Source organism: Amblyomma americanum, chromosome 7, assembly GCF_052857255.1.
Source record: "Amblyomma americanum isolate KBUSLIRL-KWMA chromosome 7, ASM5285725v1, whole genome shotgun sequence".
NCBI classification, from domain to species: Eukaryota; Metazoa; Arthropoda; class Arachnida; order Ixodida; family Ixodidae; genus Amblyomma; species Amblyomma americanum.
In genome coordinates, this window is record NC_135503.1 from 74,070,470 (window position 1) to 74,084,901 (window position 14,432).

A 14,432-nucleotide genomic window follows, 5' to 3' on the forward strand; every position below is an offset into this window, starting at 1 on the left:
ACCCAAGCAGTAAGCAAGGCCTGCCCAGTCAAAACGCACTATAGGATTCTAAGACAGAAAATTTCTGTTGTCTGTAGTCTTGTATTTTGGGCATGTCTTGTGTAGTCTGTCTTGGCTTTTGTAGTCCTGTCTTCTGTAGTCTGTCTTGTCTTTAATATTCTGTCTTCTGTAGTTTGTCTTCTCTTTTGTAGTCTGTCTTGACTTCTGTAGTTTGTCTTGTCTTCTGTAGTCTGTCTTGTCTTCTGTAGTTTGCCCTGTCTTCTGTAGTGTGTCTTGTGTAGTGCTCGTACACTGTGTAACAGTCGTTACTGTGTCACCTGTCAATTAACACAGGATTTGTGTTCTGGAGTAGGCAATGCACAGCTTGTTAATGGTCGCCTGTCAATTAACACAAGCTTTGTGCATTCCAGAGTAATTCGTGCACAAAACCACTAGAATTGAAATGAAAATGATCAATATTTATTTACTGTTTCGTGCTTTTTTTCGAGCTTGCTGATGCATGTTGTCCAGTGTTGTCCTGGCCGCAGGTTCCTAGATACATCGCCCATGAGCCAAGAAAAATGGTTTTTGTCTTGACTGGAAAAAACAAAAAATAGAGATCACCGCTGCTACCTGCGCAAAAAAAATGTGAAAGCGTTGACACCTCCTCGACACTGGTCGCCTTTCAAATTTGGCGCCATGGTTGTTTTCTCGTTGACTTGATTGGTTATCAATTAACTCTTATTTTACCCTCATTTCATTCCAGCAACAATTTCGAGTTTTCAAATTTTCCTCCATGGATCGTTCCTGCCCACTCACTGAATACCCGCCCAGAATAATCACCCGTTCATTGCCTTTCGCTTCTCAATAATTACCTAATTGCCTCTAATTTATCATTCTTTTTCCTATCTCCTGGTTAAGTATAGGACACTTATCACTGGTCACGTGATTGCTCATTTCGAGTTTTCAAACTTGGCGCCAAACTTTGGCTTTGTCCATACTTCCAGTTTTTCAAACTTGGCACTATGCTGTAGCTCCACCTACTTTCAGCGTTTTCAAATTTTGCGGCACTTTTTCTCTGGCCCAGCCACTTTTTGGACATTTTTGGCTGTAAATAATTATCCGATTATGAAATTTTCTTTTCCAGCAGCATCCTCACATCATCCTCTGCCAATTACACAGCCAATCGTATGACGCTATCTCTTCTGAGTTGCCCACAACTGCTGCGGACACGATGCCCGGCAACATAGCCTAGTAAACTTCTCACTTTATTCAAAATGTTGTAATACTGAACAAGGCTTATGACTGGCCGAGTTGGTACTGACTCACCTTAAAACCAGACAGAACACCCAAGACATGAGCTCAAGAGGCGGAACTAACAAAAATTTAATTGAAGATTTTGATTATTTGATTTGTGAGGGTTTAACGTCCCAAAGCGACTCAGGCTATTAGGGATGCCGTAGTGGAGGGCTCCAGAAATTTCGACCATCTGGGGTTCTATAGCATGCACTGACAACGCACAGTACACGGGCCTCTAAAATTTTGCCTCCATTGAAATTTCACTGGCGCGGCCAGGATCGAACCTGCGTCTTTTGGGACACAGCAGCCGAGCGCCATAACCACTGAGCCACCGCGGCGGCATCATTGAAGGAAAGCCACAAAACAAGACCCGCGAAGAGATACAAGCGCACAACAACCCAAAGCAGTGAAAGGACGAAGTGCAATCAAAGGTCACTGGCATACTAATGAATCATCTAAAAAAGCAAATTCCTTACGGTGAAGGTTTACCGATGGCTTAGCCACACGTGTCCTTAGCCTTACTGATGTAGTAAGCCTCAACTATCTACCGACAGATTTATCCCTTCCATAAACCACTGATGTGTCGTGGAAATTAGGCGTGCAAAGAGGCAGGTCATCCTCAGATTTGCATTCACAATATTGAGCCTGCAGTGCCAGATTAGAATTTACCTTCCCCCTATAGAGTGAAAGTGCTCAGTCAGGTGCAAATTCAGATATCTGCCTGTCTGCCCATATTAGTTGCAGCCATAAGGCAGTGGAACGCAATAAACTCCATTACTTTTGCAAGTGGTGAACCTTTTTTTGTGACACTGTCCATTGTGGACAAGTACCCAGTTTTATCAAGCCTTTTTAATGGCCGCACAAAGGCCTCCTGTCTTGCACTTCGCTGTTAAGACAACAGCAGCATTACGCTTTCCCGCGACTTTCTTGGGACTGTGAAATACTGTGGAGGTAAGGTGTATCAGCATCATCGGAGTATGTGCTCCTTACCCTCGAGCGAGTGAAAACATACTATGACAGGTTGTTGAGATGGGCAAGTGGGAACCCAGCTGCTTGGAAACCTGCTACAAGAATGCGTCCTCAGTAGTGATGGCATGACTTATGTAAAGCTGATGTCATGCACACGATTGCACACCCATCAAGTGTTTCCACCTTTACTGACCTTAACCAGCAACAAATACACCTCTTCACCATCCTTCCCCAGCAACGAGTGGTCCGACTCGTAGCTAAAAAGAGCCTTTCCCGATCTTTAGCTGTAGGCCCGACAAACATATTCGTCCACAAAGCGCAGGTCTGCATCAAGAAACTGCTAACGGTTCTGTTTAGACAATTCTGATGTAAAAGACAGGCCTTGACCGCATGCCCTAAAGACTCCTAAAACATCTTGTGCCAACTTATCTGAGCCTTATATGTCCAGAAAAATTAGATAGTCATGAACATAACGCAATGTTACTATGCCAAGGTCTTCCAAACAGGGCTGTAATGCCTTATCGACTTTTGACAAAAAAATTTTGCCGAGCAAAGGTACGACCTGCGTGTAAATACCGCCCTGCCAACTGACAAATGCGGATTTGCAGTAAAAGGACAACAGCCCCATGAAGCCAGCAACCGAAATCACGCAATCATCTGTAAAAGCATGTTAACTGTTCACCCTGACGCAGTTTACACATGCCTCAGAGGTCTATCATGTGACAATAAATAGTGCATGCACTCCATGTCGATGCTCACTGCAGAGCACCTGCCCAGGTTGCTGTCCACAAAAAACGAACTCCACAGAACTCCACTTTTGTGAGTTTACATCAGAAATCAGGCATATGCAGAGTCCCTGGTTGCACTGTTCCTCCGCGACATTCTTCTGTCCAGAGTCGATACCGCATCAAAGCCCTGTTTGGTAGACCTCGGCATAGTAGCATTTCGTTATGTTGATAGCTACCTAATTTTTTTGCACAAGGAGGGCTCAGATAAGTTGGCACAAGACGTTTTAGAAATCTTTAGGCATGTGGTCAAAGCCTATCTTTTATGTCTGAATTTCACTAAGCATAACCGTTTGTAGCTTCTTGACTTAGACCTGCGCTTTGCGGACGACCACATATGTTGGCGCCACAGCCCAAGATCAGGAAGCCCCTTGGCTACGAGTTGAACCACTCGAGGCTGGTGAAGGACAGGTTGGAAATTGCATGCATCACGACCGCTTTATGGAAGTCATGCCATCACAGTGTTTAGAATGCATTCTCAGAGCAGGTTTCCAAGCCAATGGCACCTGGGTTCCCACTTTCCCATCTCGCGCACCTGTCACCACTCGAGGCTGGTGAAGGACAGGTTGGAAATCGCATGCATCACGACCGCTTTATGGAAGTCATGCCAACACAGCGTTTAGAATGCATTCTCGGAGCAGGTTTCTAAGCCATGGCACCTGGGTTCCCACTTGCCCATCTCGCGCACCTGTCACTGTGTTTTTACTCTCTCGAGGGAACGGAACACCATTCACATGATGCTGACGTAGTTGAGCAGCACAAAAAGATGGGCTCTATACCTTACCTCCACGCCATTTCGCACCGTCCCAAGAAAGTTGCACCAAAGTATGATGTTGCTGTTGTCTTGACCACTAAAAGTAAGGTAGGAGCCCTTTGCTTCTTCGTTCAATCTAGGCTTGATACAACTATGGGTAATCGTCCGCTATGCACAGTGGCAGATAAAAAATGTTCACCACTTCCAAAAGTAAACTGGTTTTTTGCATTCCACTGCCTCGTAGCTGAACCTACTATGGGCAGACAAGCAGATATCTGAATGTGCGCCTGGCTGAGAGCACTTTCACTGTATAGAGAGGAAGGCGAATTTTCACCTGACACTGCACGTTCAATCTCGTGAATACAATCGGAGGACGACCTTTCTCTTTGCACGCCTGATTTCTGCGGCACATCAGTGGTTTAGGGAAGTGATAAATCTGTCCTGATATAGTTGAGGCTTTCTACATAAGTAAGGCTAAAAACAAGTGCCTGGCTAAACCGTCGGTGAACCTTCACTGTAAGGAATTAGTTTTTTAGATGGTTTACTAGTACGTCAGTGCCTTTCGATTGTTTTTTGCCATCTCACTGCTTTGGGGTTTTGCGTGCTTGAATCTCTTTGCAGGTCTTCTTTTGCCACTTTCCTTCAATAAAATCTCAGTTGTTAGACCAGCCTCATCTTGTGCTCATCTCTTCTCCTGTTTTGTGTCTTCCGGCTGGTTTTAAGATGTAATACTGAATGCCGGAAGACAGCCATTTTAGAGTCAAGTGCACTTATGACCACAGCTATAATGAATGTTCCTTTATTACAAAAATAGTGCTTACTTCATTATATAATGCATGAAGTATATGACACTGCATCAAAATAAAAAAAGTACTAAGCCTCTAACCCTCATGACCAAACTGCAGTTACAGCAAACAAAAGGACACCATAAAGCTGCCCCACATGCAAAAGCTTGCACTTCAGGCCAATGCAGAAATATTATCAGATTACTTCCCAAACTGAATGACACTGCCACGCAAAGTAAAGATTGTGACAGGCAATAAAGGAGCAACAAAAAAGTGAACTGTAGGTAGCAGCCAATCTCATGCAGACAAGCTACAAGGTCAGGCCAACATAGACGTGGAAGAAATTTGAAAAAAAAAGCCACAGCAAGCACATAATAATTCTTAAGGTTTTCACAGCCCTTTAAACGGCGAATACTTTCCTGAAAAAACAAACAGAAGCGGCAATTTTGTTTTCGGCAATTAATTTTTTCATGTACTTCATTATTCTTGAAACATGGGCGGGCATAGAGTAGTCAGATTAGTGCATGCGTTCCTAAGCAATGCCATGCCAAAAACTGTACTTACAGAAAGAGCTTGCCTTACTGAGTGAATACCACTGGCCATCCACTAATTTCCCAGCCTGCTCCAGGTCCCTGGCAAAAATCACACGCAACTTGGTGGCTTGCACAACTTCCATGCAACTCTTGGTCTTTAGCTGGAGAAAAAATGAGGGATCAGTGAGATATCAAATTTTACATGCATTGCTTTGTTTCAATGACCGACTAAGAAAAAAACAGCGGTTTCTGTGAGCGCAACTATTTTTTCACACTAGCTTTTTACAGTAAACCACGTTTATCCCGACCTAATTCACACTGACTTGCTGCACGGCCCCAGCACTACTGTGTATAGCTCTATGGTTTCAAATGCTTGTTAGCTCTGAGCCCTTGGGCTTGCACTCGTTAATGCAGAAAACCTCGGAAAGGGCAACCAGAGCTTCGAGCTTTAAGCCATAGGTATTCAGAAACTCAGTGGTCTGTGGGAGAACTTTTGGCTGGGTGACACAGTAGCAAATGCTGCTCCAGCTACTTTCACTCCATTGCAAAAAACTCGCACAGCAGAGACCTGTCCTCCATTTTGCATTGCAGAAACAATGACTAAATTTCAAAGCACGCATACTAACTGCACACCTACTTTCCAACACAGCTTCATAATAATGGGTATAATTATTGGAATGAAATACCAGTCAGTACATGTAGTTTTCAGTTTATCCATAAATTATAAGCAACCAACAAACAATAAACATTAAAAGGAAAAAATAACCAGAATTGTTTAAAAATCTGTCAGAAGAATTATGTGACATCCACTACACTCCAGCAGTTCTTCGGCTTTGTGCACCTTCAAACCACACTTTCTTACAGGCACATTTGCACAGAAATTGTGTTGAACCTGATCTTTAAGAATCTTTATTGGTGCAACAGTAGGGATAAACCAGGTTTTACTCAAAAACGAAGGGCCTTACACATTGCATCACAAGCCCAGATGGTGCACTTGAGTCGCCTCTTATGCTTATGGAAGAAACAGGAACAGAGATATCTTGACTAAATCAAAAAAGAGGAAGTGCAATGCATGTGTAATGCAGAGAAGATATAAGCAATACCACACTAAAAAACACTGGGATGATTCCAAGAGTAGGTGAATGCATGAATGGGTGGCAATCAGATGGCTAAATGAGATTAGGAAATTTTTGGAAAAAGGGTGGTAGCATGTGGCACAGGACACAGTTACCTAAAATGAACTAGAGAACCATTGTTCTGCACTAATTTTAACAGCACATTCACACGACAGACAAAATCACTAACTCCAGGAACGGACTGCGCATCATGCAACTCAATGTCAATCACCATTGCAAATGGCACCAGCACCGCGACTGCACATGAGGAAAAGTAGACATATTTTTGCTCTCAAATTTGAACAGCAGTCAGCTGCGCTTTTAAGAGCAAAACTCTAAAGTACGGCAACATTGGCACTTTGTTTTACTGACATGAGGGTGCTTGTGAACGTGCAAGTCCCATGTTTGTTTTGCACCAAATGTGTTAATTGCGAGGTATGTTTAACTAAAGAGGGGCATCTAACATGGGCATCAGCTCTTCATTACTTCCCGTCTATATCCCTCTCTTATTTCACGGTTTAAGTGTCCACCAAAATGTGAGACAGTTACTGTTAGATTTCTTGAATTTTCCTTCAACTAATTTTAAACTTTTCAAGTATACAGCTTTAAGAAGGTAGAGGTCCAAACTGTGCAGTATAACCATATGCTATGGTAATAAACCAGCAATAAATCTGTGCTGACAGCAGCTGGCCCAGTGCATTGCAAGGATGCTATGCCATACAAGGATTGGTGTCATCTTGCAAATGTAACATTACTGACTGACAATTTGGTCTCTGTATCAGAAATACTGGTAAACCATCATTGTAGGGCACAATGTTTTTAAAGGGATAAATGAACATATAGGTCCTTTTCGAGGACACATATGCATACCAGGCAACAGGTGTGCAATGTCAAAGCACGTGTATGTTAACAGCAGCTGCGTCAAGAGCTACATCAGCGACTATATTTTGTACAAGTCTACAGTTCCGGTAATTATAAGCTGAGGTACTGCTGTGAAGTGCATGTAGAGTTTCATGCATTTCTAAACCTAGCTGCAAGCCTATATTGAAAATATTTTTCTAAATAGGCAGCTAAGATATGCATCACTGATAAAGAATAACTACCATGAACGGATCAGGAGGGATGACACAGCCGAAGGCAGGAAGCACGCATGGCCCAATAGATGCTGGCTGCTGGCAACTGCACATAAACACATCCAGAGCAACAGCTGTCAATGGCTGTAGCCATGTCATGAATGACAAGAGAGGAAATCGTCTACTGCTTTAAAAAACCAAACTTAGACGTAATATAAGTAAATAAAAAACCAATGAGCTAGTCCATGACAAAACAAATGAACAGATTTTATGTAATGCACCCATATACATTCTTTGAGAAGAGTCACAATGACTGTTATAACCCCACTGAAAGATGAGCTGGCTGAAATACCGCACACCAATTTGAATATAGGATGTGCAGGTTTTCATTAATTCCTATCATGGTGCCTTGCACCAATGTCCAGGTATTAAATTGAAATTTGCAACCAGTCTGCCTAGGTGAAATGAGAAGAGAGAATGGAAAAAAGCATGCCTTCACTAGCAAGAAGCTTGATATCTCACAGCACCGCTTAGCATCATCGAAAAATTGCTAGCGCATTTAACAAATCTGCATACAATTAAAAGCTGCACAAATTTGTCGACTGGCAATGCATGTAAGGGCAAGAGAAACAAAAAAAAATACCAAAGAACACTCGTGAGTGCGGCGAAGGGAGGTCTGTGGGTAGGATCTCGTGCCTGGGAAGAGTTCCGAGCTCGGAGAATCGCCGGCACCACAGCTGATGGCACGCAACCAAGAATAAATAACAAAGCGAAAATAAGTAACAAAAAAACCATCGACAATGGCGAACGACTTGAATGCGGGCCGCAAAAGCGAGAGATATAGCAAAAAGGTAGAAATCCTAAATAATTGCGCAGTTGTATCTCCGACAGCTCGCAGTGCTCAGAAAGAGAGGAAGCATCAACGTTTACAGCTCAGGAGACGCAAGATTGATCTAACTTTGACATAACACTGCCTCAAATCCTGTTCCACTGGGGAAGCACATAAAAGTTTACAAATGACAAGGCGATGAATATGAACTAGCCTTTCGCATGCGATCACTGTCTCAGAATTTAGAATGACGCATATTAAGGCACAAGCACTAATCCAGTGAGTACTAACCCTGAGCAAAATAGTGCGGTGTCTGATCGCAGCTGGCCTAGCGCGAGCGCTCCGCCGCGCGGCACTTCTCGCTCATCGTCTTCTACGCAGTGCAAATCCATGCTTTTGCACCGAGTGTCGAAGCGCTAGCAAGCGAAAGCGTAACTCTGTTGTGATATCTGGTGCTATTTTTTATTTACCACGGCACGCGACTACTAAATGCACATAAAGACAATGAGAACAACACTTGTCATGCAGGATATAGGCCCTGCTTTTTTGGCGCCGCATTATAGCTGCGGCAACCGCAGGCGGACTGCCTCCACTCACATCCCTATATAGCCGCATACAAATAGCGCGTGTGAATACAGATCATTAGCAAAGAAACGCAGAGCGGGACTCAACGGCCATGCGATTCATCCAGGCTTAGTAAAACGGCGCAGGAGTCTTCGTTCCCTTTACAGATGACAAGACGTCGCAGCGCTGTCTTTCTTCATGGCTTACCCGTTGAAACTCGCCCATGTTGACAGGCCGAAATCCTGGTCGTTGGCTTCCAAAACACACTCCTGCTCACCTTCCTATTGAATGAGTTCTTCACACGTGTCCGCCGTACAAGTACTCAAGCAATGCCTCAAAGAGGCAAATAATACAAAACACGACGCGTCGGTTGCGCTGCAATGGCGCCGACGGCTGCGCTTTCGTGTCAGTGAAAATTTGCAACCGACAAAAAAATTTGTTTTTTAAACCATGAATATTTATATCTTCATAACAAAGCCGCTGCATTTATTTTAAATTATTTTTAGATTATTTAAGAATACTAAAGCGCTTTCAGTTACTTTTTCTGGCATGTCGTTTGTAGAAGCTGCGATCCTGTGATCCCCTGAAGTGACCCGGATGCCCTAGCAGACGACGGAGCGGACGACGGAGCAGACGACGGTGTTGACAGAATGCAATTTCGTTTGATGCCAGATAAAATCTCTAAGTTGCGACAAAAACAGCGAAGAAAAGCGCCGCATCTCAAGCTGGCGAATATCGTAGATAAGTTGAACGCAATTGGCACGATGAAGAGTAGCTGCGATGCATTCATTTGCGCGACACTGGCACGCTCACCGGACATCATGAAACTTACAGCTTAATGGGTGACCAGTACAAGCGGATTGCTTTGATATCAACTGCGTTACGAAACTACGTCGATACTTGCGTCTCACTTTAACTAATATGCAACAGCAGCTAGCACTCGCCGCATCCTGATCGCGTGTAGTTTAACAAGCAAGAGCCCACTAGCGCATCGAAGCAGCCGTGTTTTCGAGTTCGTATCGTTACGATAAATACGAGCTGTTTCGGCACGTACTAGAATTAAAGTTCTCAGCCTGTGCGTCACGGACGGTGACGATGGCGTCGCGGACCATCTTAACTAAGACTCGCCGCAAAGCAGCCGATAACCCAAGCATATGGGCGTTAAAGGTTGTTCACCAGTACTGCAAACGTGGGCATAAAGTATCGCTCAGTCGCAGCGCCAGTCGCTCGCTTCTCGATTTTCCAGCCTTCCGAGTGAAGGTCGCAAGCTGTTGAGGCAATCAGTGAGCCAGCCGGAGTGAGCGAGGCGAGCTTTCGGGAACGACGCCGCCCGCGGGCGCGCCGGGCAATGAACTACGCGCTACCCCCTGGCTGCCCTAGTCGTCGCTAAGCCTAGCCGGTTTCACATCGATGCAGCAGCTGAGTTCACTTCGAAACTGGCTAGCGCTGAGGTGCTGCTCTCGTCATCGTTTTACTGTGAACCTCGTCTCATAGTAAAACAAAGATATGCTCGGTTTCCGCGACACCTTCAGGAGCGGAGCCAGCTGAGGCCAGGAGAGCCGCGATTGAGCAGCAGCAATTAAAGGCGCCGTAGGGAGACATTTGTTTGTATTCCTGTTATCGCCTCTACCAACGACTCGATATTGGCCAACGATACTCCATCCGGCGGCTTAGTATGGACTTGAACAAACATTACTGTCGAATTTTTCTGACGCTGGGGGCCGGTATTCAGGCTGGCATGCCGCGCCCGTACGTTATCATGTCGCTCAACTGTATGGCCGTGGTGCACATCAAAACCCCCAGACATCCTCCTTTTCGCTCACATTGTCATAGCACACAGTCACACTGGGACCAGAGTAGTTTAGAGGACCGAGCGCGGGTGCACAGGAGCTGGACTGTGTCAAAGAAGGCGAAACTCTTTAAAGCGCGCGGTTGACGTCAGTCCCAAGACTTTAATCTCATTTCTACCGAGAATCAAATCGGTTCAAACTCGCCGGCCGCCGCATTTCACCTTCGGCTGCATACGCTGCTGTCTATATTTAGCGACTTTTTCGTGTCACCGTCATGAAATTTTCAGTGAAGGCAATGAACGACGTCGTAAAGTATTTTTTTTTGCTATTTTATGATAAGCACCACGTCACTGTCGCTAAAAAAAATTCTCCGCCAACACTGCATCAGCGTTGGACTTAAGAGCGTTAGCTACGAGAGCTTCAAGTGTTTAGATCGGGGTGCTAGATCGGGGTCCTCAGCAAACGTGGAGAAGACAAAATACAAACATCTGAGGGCGTTTCGTTTCGGAAACATTCGTTCTAAGATACAAGCAGCGTCATCTATTTCAAAGATTTTGCACTACTACTGCGATTTACAGCCACCTTCGCTATATCCGGTATGTTTCCTCCTTATATATCAGTTAACGAATTGTATAAACGTGTGCATTACAACAAGACGAATTGTTTGACCGCATCCGGAACCCTCTGCGACAAACGATTAGGCCTTATGGCTGTCTGGAAGTCTTCGGAATGCATGGTTTGGGGGCGAAAAGGTCGTCGGTGCGAATTCCAAACATATTTTGGGCTTCATCTAAATATTTATATTATCCTCAGGAACATGACAAGTCAGATGACACCACTTCGATCGTTATGCGTCAAACTGGCGGCTCCCAAATTTGATGCAAATGGTGGTCCCCGTGGTTCCACTTCGATAGCCGCTATACTGGCATATGTAAAACGGATCGAAGGTGCACATGTCTGTGACAACTGAGGCTCTACGCGCCCGCTGCTGCTGTGTGATATAGTGTGGTAACTGTCTTGGCCAATATGACCTTCCCTGCAGACAGACGTGTCCTTGACAAACGTAAGTAGTAAGAGCTGACGCTCTTAAAACTGAAATGCGGAAAAATGATATCGGGGTTGCTTTGGACATTTATGCAGAGAACTGCGTGCATGTACACAAATGCTGCCTTTGTGTAGCCGGATGGTTATGGCGAGTAATTTTCCCTGATTGACGATTAACGATATTCTTTTCCGCGACGCATAGAAGTGTCCTTGGCCTTTTCTGCGCATGTAGTAGTAGCGGTACATTATGTGACATGGCTTGAACATGTCACAGAAGCCAAGAGTACACTGACTTTCAGTAGCGCCATTCGACTTGCGCACACCGATTGGTGTGCAGGCGCTGTCGTGGCTGCAGCTACATGCTGCCACCGCAAGCGCGTGCGGATACGCAGGCACCGCTGGCTTCGTCGCTTGTGCATTACAGCTTTTTGGGCTTTCAAAGCCGCATTATACTCTTGAGCATGCACTACTTTCGTCACATTGTCATGTGGGAACAGAAGGGAATTAATCAGGTGAGTGCTCGAGCAGTGCCTCTCCTCTAAGCCAATTCTCGTTCGGTGAGAGAGCCAGGTCGCGGGAAGCGAGTTGAAAACTCGATTCGCCAATGTGCATGAGCACTTCATTTCGCTCGGTGCCCGTCACCAACAGACCAGAGCACCTCGCATCCTCTTCGCGACTCGCCACAGTGAACGCGCTTTGAAGCAACTTTGGTCAATTTGATCCTATCGCTGTCACACGACAGCACGGCAGTATTTCTAGAATTCTGCAGTAAAACAATTACCCTCACCAGGAATCATTCGTATGACACATCCCACGATAGGCATCTATCGCGCGGCACAATCCACTACAGGTATCTGTCGCGCGGCATATCCCACGACAAGCTGTTGTGTCGCGCGACAGGCCGCACGACAGGTACTTTTGTCGCGTGAAAAGAGGCGCGATAGAAGTTTGTCGCGCGACTGAACCCACGACAGGCAACTTTGCTGAGGCACGCAATCTCTCTCGTGCGGCACGACTCCCTCCGTCGCGCGACAGTACCTGCGACAGAAACCTGTCGCGCGACAAATGCTGCGACAGGGACCTTCTTCGCACGACAAAATGCAGGAAAGATGTCTGTCGTGCGGCAGAACCTACTACAAACAACTTTGTCGCGCGAAAGAACCCACGACACAAAGCTTGTCGCACGACACAAGGCACGACAAGACAGCTTCTCTTGCGACACAAAATTGTGTCGCGCGACAGATGCGCGACAAAAAATTCTGTCGTGCGTTTTGATCGGGTGTCCAGAACCGCAGCAGGTGGAAGGAAGGTACCTCCTCCGTCCCCACTACGGATCAAATATCCTCGTAGCGAGCACTCCGCACACAGAAGTCGCCAACGAACATCGACAAATCAGGACACTGACCCTAGGAGACCTCACTCATGACGTGAACGCCTACATACCTTTCACAGAGCACGACAGACGGGGCGTAATCCACGGAATTCCGGACCACGTGACACCGGAAAGTGTCCAGGCAGGCCTATACATCCGCTCACGCGGGACCACCGTACTCGACGTACGACGCATGGGCAAAACATCGTCAATGCTGATCACTTTCAACGGCCCGACCACCCCCAAAGTTGTGTACTTCAAGATCGCGGAGTTTCGTTGCCATCTGTACCGCCCAGCACGACAATTCTGCTATGCGTGCATGCAGCCGGGTCATCGCTCCGATGTGTGCCCCTCACCAGACCAGGCGGCCTGCAGGAAATGCGGGGTCCAAAATCCTCCGCACGGACATCAGTGCCTGCCGAAGTGTGCTCCGTGCGGAGGAACACACGAAACAGGCAGCAAGGAGTGCCCCAATCGGTTCAAACCACTCAAGAAAAAGCCACCATCCGTCCGATCCTCCACCCCACCCATCAAGGAACAACACCGGTCCAAAAAAGACAACCAGGCCCGAACTCGGACGCCGCGCTGGTAAAGCACGTACGACGAGTCATCCAGCCAAAGCTGCAGCAGTAGGAGCAGATAGAGATCCGTTTCCACCAACCGGTCAACCCGTCCTCCCCCTGCGCCCAAGCAAAAAAAAGGAAATTAGCCGGCCACACCAGGGGCAAGCCAAGGCCACGGACAAAAAGGTGAGCTGGGCAGAGCTTGTTAAGAACTCTCCCATTGTTCCTTCGAACACACCCACTCCACCCAAATGCTCAGACTGCGCAAAAATGGCACACACTATCGACAAGCTACAATCTCAGGTAGCGGAGCTAGCCCGCAAGTGCACTCCTCTCACAATCCCCATGCCCAACCTCCCCTCCTCCCGCGCCCCGGGACGTTGAGACTTCCCCCAAACCGCTTCTACCACCAGTGGCGACACCCACTCCCACACCTCGCCAACCGACAACCACCCCCTCCCCAACACATATGAAGAAATAGAGGGACGTCTCTTGAATAGCATTATGAACAACATAAACCCCCTTCTCACAACATTCACCTCAAAGCTCTCAGCCCAAATCGCACAAATAGGCGCGCCTGGACGCACATGACGCCAAATTTGTTACCCTACAAGCACTGATAAACACAAAAGCCCCTAGCTGAAACCGTGTTACCAGCTCTGACAACCCTCGAGCAAAAACCTACCGGTCCGCGACCGCGGCGGTCGCTATGAGTAGCGACAACGAATCTGTAAGAAGCTTTACCAGCAACCAGGATGGCTACGATCTATAAATCAGGCACTCCTGACCGCCTAGAGATCTGGCAATGGAATTGCCGAAGTTTCAGGAGAAAACAAAGCCTCTTGAAACAATACATCAATGTCACCCCCATTCGAATCGATATAATCTGCCTGCAAGAGGTAGGAGTCGACCCGGCGCCGACTCTCCCTGGATATTACTCAGTCCACAACGCGAGCTCGCCAAAAGTTGCCACCCTTG

The 14,432-nt window shown here is 46.4% G+C and overlaps 1 long non-coding RNA gene across 1 annotated transcript in view; it reads right to left on the bottom strand.

Moving 5' to 3' along the window:
* Positions 1–461: 461 nt before the first annotated feature.
* Positions 462–14,432, bottom strand: part of LOC144097224 (uncharacterized) — a 125,233-nt gene continuing 111,262 nt past the window's right edge. Inside the window, exons 3-6 of the long non-coding RNA XR_013306956.1 lie at positions 7,936–8,029; positions 7,323–7,398; positions 5,136–5,265; positions 462–576 (exon numbers count right to left, since the gene is read on the bottom strand). This is a non-coding gene — a long non-coding RNA (uncharacterized LOC144097224). The remainder of the gene's footprint in view (positions 577–5,135; positions 5,266–7,322; positions 7,399–7,935; positions 8,030–14,432) is intronic.